This window comes from Gorilla gorilla, chromosome 10 (genome assembly GCF_029281585.2).
Source record: "Gorilla gorilla gorilla isolate KB3781 chromosome 10, NHGRI_mGorGor1-v2.1_pri, whole genome shotgun sequence".
Classification (NCBI taxonomy): domain Eukaryota; kingdom Metazoa; phylum Chordata; class Mammalia; order Primates; family Hominidae; genus Gorilla; species Gorilla gorilla.
In genome coordinates this window covers 70,003,881-70,007,494 of record NC_073234.2, presented here as the reverse complement: position 1 = coordinate 70,007,494, position 3,614 = coordinate 70,003,881, and the positions used below count along the sequence as shown (strand labels likewise).

The 3,614-nt window shown below is 52.4% G+C and overlaps 1 pseudogene; it reads right to left on the bottom strand.

Annotated features, from left to right (window-relative positions):
• Positions 1-1,704: 1,704 nt before the first annotated feature.
• Positions 1,705-2,797, bottom strand: LOC101140975 (uncharacterized; annotated as a pseudogene).
• Between the last annotated feature and the right edge of the window lie 817 nt (positions 2,798-3,614).

The window sequence follows — 3,614 nt, the reverse complement described above, 5'->3', positions numbered from 1 at the left end:
GAGAACCTGCAGCCACTCTCAATGAACTCAGCACTCCCTTCCCCAGGATATGCCTTCCTGCCTTCTCCTCATCCCATCCCTGGGCAGGGGACATGCAACTGTCTACAGGTGCCTAGTACCAGGATGGGAAAGGAAAGCCACCAAAATCTAAGGCTGCCCTCAGAGAAGGGCAAGCATGCAGTCCTCATCTGGATGAGGAAACAGTTTCTGAGGGAATAGTTTTCCCCTCCATTCCAAGCGTTGGGCATGAGGCGGCCATAATCAGGGGCTGATGGCTCTTAAAGACTTCCGTCCTCTTGCCGAGGCATCCCTTGGGCACATTTAGCATAACAATAAGCACAAAGGAGCATCCAACACTTTCTGTAACTGTTGGTAGCAAGTTGATGAATGGCCACCATTCAATGGGCAGTCAACGAGTAGAGATTATCAACAGGCAAGAGCTAGCATTTCCTGAAGGCTTCCTAGGTGCCAGGCACTGTTCCATTCCTTTGCATGTTTTAATTTATGCAATCTTTGCAACAGTTCTATCAGGAAGATGCCATGATTACCACAGTTTCACAGATGAGGACATTGAGGCTTAGAGGGATTGAGTAAGTTGCCAAGGGAACAGAGCAAGCAAACAGGGAAGCCGGATTTGAGCCAAGGCATCAGCTCCAAGGCAACCTCTCAGCCAGTTCAGTGCAAAGCCTCTTGTTTACAGGGACTTTCTAGACAGGCTTGAAGCAGGCCAGTGAGTCAGTGGGCAGGGGAGAGGCAGAATAGTTAAGAGGATCTGGAGGCAATGACTATGCTTCATCCCCCATTTTTTAGTTTGGGAGGGTTTCCAGGAAGAGGTGGGCTTCCAGTTCATGACAGAAGAGGAGGCTGCACAGTGAAGGAGCAGGGACTCCAGGTCTGGCGACAATCAGGTGTGGGCCAGGGTGAGGGTGGCTTGCATCAGGAGAGGGATCTGAGTCAGGCAGTCACATACTTCATGCTGGGGTCCCTCAAGAGGCACAGCCTGAGGTCCCGGGAAGAAGACCAAGCCTCATTTCAGGTTGCTTGCGGCCAAAGACAGGACCTGTGTACCCAGCAACCCCTGGGACCTTTGCAGGAAACAGCAAACACTATTCACTCACTCGAGTTAGATAAACACTGAGTGAAAAGTCACTGGAGCCAAAGGACTGTGCGGGGTCAGCGCTGCCGATACAAGAACCGCAGCCCTCCAGCTCGGCTTCCTCAACGGCCTCTCTGCGCTGCAGCCACACTGGCCTCCTTTCAGGTCCTCCACCTCAGGGCTGTAGGTCATGTGCTTCCTTCTTTCTGGAATGTTCTCCCTGACCTACCCACTCACCCTCAGGTTTTACCACAAATGCTATTTCCTCACATCCACCTTCCCTGACCCAGCCAGGCCCACCATGATGAGCCTCGCAGAACCTCATCTCCCCTCCACAGAGGTGATAATAACCCACAGAACCCAGGGCCACGATCCCTGGCTTTGAACCCTGGCTCTGCCACTCAGCTAAGTCTCTGTCTTTCTGTGCCTCAGTTTCCTCATCTATAAAATGGAGATAACAGCAGTGTCTGCTCATAAAATGTGGTGAGGGTTAAATGAGTTAAGGCACTCAGATCAATGGTGGAGCATGGTTAATGCTATATGCATATTAGTGAATATTATAAATAGGCTTTATCACAACTGTAACTAAACAACTGCTCATGCATTGGTTATTTAGGTCTGTCTCTCCTGCCAGAATATGCACTCCAGTTGGACAGGGACGCTGCCTTATTCATCACTGGATCTATAGAGATTTGCTCAGTGCCTCGCACACAGTCACTGTTGGGTAAATATTTTCTGGCTGCAGGAAAGAGTGAAGGACTAGCCCCCTCACCGTGGGAGGAAGAGCGTGAGTTGGGAGAGCAGAGCCACCACAGGAAACCAGGGGGCAAAGTGGGGTGGAAGGGAGTGAGCTCTCAGGCTCTCAGGAGCAAAAGCTTCCAAGCTGGGCTCTCACCTTGGCCCCTCCCACCCAGGGAAGTCAGCTGGGTCTTCCAGGACCAGGAATCCCCAAAGGGGCTGCTCCCAGAGGGTGTATTGCTGGGACTGGAGAGAGGACTGCCCAGAACCACCCCCTCTGATCAGGTGGGGGTGGGTGGCAGCTCCCACCTGCCGAAGATGTCTCTGGAGACCTTCTGCAGGCACTGCCAGGCATCTGCCACCTGCCGGACGGTCTCCTCTCACTGCAGGTCTGGTGGGATGAGGGGCAAGGCATAGGTCTGACCTGCCAGGGAATGCTGGGTCCTCGCAGGAGTCGTGGTGCCTGTGGGTGGGAGCCAGAGCATCAGAGCCACCCACGCCCACCGGCACCCACTCACCACAGGTAGCGTGGTGTTGAGACAGCACAGCCCTCATCCCAACTGTGTGCACAGCTTCGGGGAGGTGGGGAGGGGGATGGGAGACAAAGCATTTGGTGGGAGGCCAGGAGCTCATAGGAGATGGGATTCTGCTGATGCCTGCTGAGTGAATGAGGGAGGGAGGGGGCAAGACAAGGGACTGGGGATTTGGTAGGGACAATGGAGGAGCTCGGAGAAGAGGCAACATTTCTTCAACCCTTATAAGGTGCTGGGTACCTGCCAGGAACCCTGTCCATACACGATCTCCGTTCAGCTCCTCACCTTGGGTACACAAGAAAGGATCCCTGGCTGAAGAGGGAAATAGAGGCTGGAAACAGGGGTACATGGGCAGGGTGGTGGTGGTGAGAGAATTGCCTGAATCAGCTGCCAAATGGTGCCCAGGTTGGAAACGCAAATGTGCACACATGGGTTCTTCCCACTCTAACCCTGAGGAATTCGAGGCCTGCTTCTGACACAGACTGGGCAGTGGCTAGTGACTCTAGGTATAGAGTGTCCAGACCCTGCTCACCCAGGCTAGAGCTTGGGGAGCCAGAAGGAAGGAGGTGCATGTGGGAGTGCGGGACAGGAGGGAAAAACACTCCTTGAATTGCAAAGTGAGGGCAGAATCTATTTACATTGGGTTGAATTAACTCCTCCCCTTGATGCCACTAAAGCAGGAATCACACTGCAGATGGCACTAATTTGATTGGCAAGAGACATGCCAGGAAGAATATTAAGGGACCAGGCCCCTATAATTAGGCCTAATCGTAGCCTGTTGTTTGAAAAGGGTATGAAGGACATTCATCAGGCTTGGCACTGTGCCCTAGACCTGCTCTCCTGGGTAGTGGGGCCCTCCATTGCAACAGAGGTGTGGGTGGGCCTGGGACAGTGTGGCAAGAAATGCTTAGGAGGCTCTACTTGGCCTTAAAGGGCTGTGTGACCTTGGGTAAATTGCCTTCTCTGAATCTCTGGTCCTTTCCATTTCCCATTCTCCAGGCTAAGAACTGCACTCTGATACACGGTTATTCCCAATAATAATAACCATCCACCCCGTGCAGTGGTCATAAACCAGGGAGAGAAATGTCCACATGAAACTATGTGCTGCATGCTGGCCATCACTCATGGATCATTAATGAAAACTAACTTGGAATCACTATTTTAAGGACAGGATGGCGGGGAGGCATGCTTGTAAACAGAGCCCTTGGCGACTCAATTCATCTGCAACTCATTTTTCATATATGTTA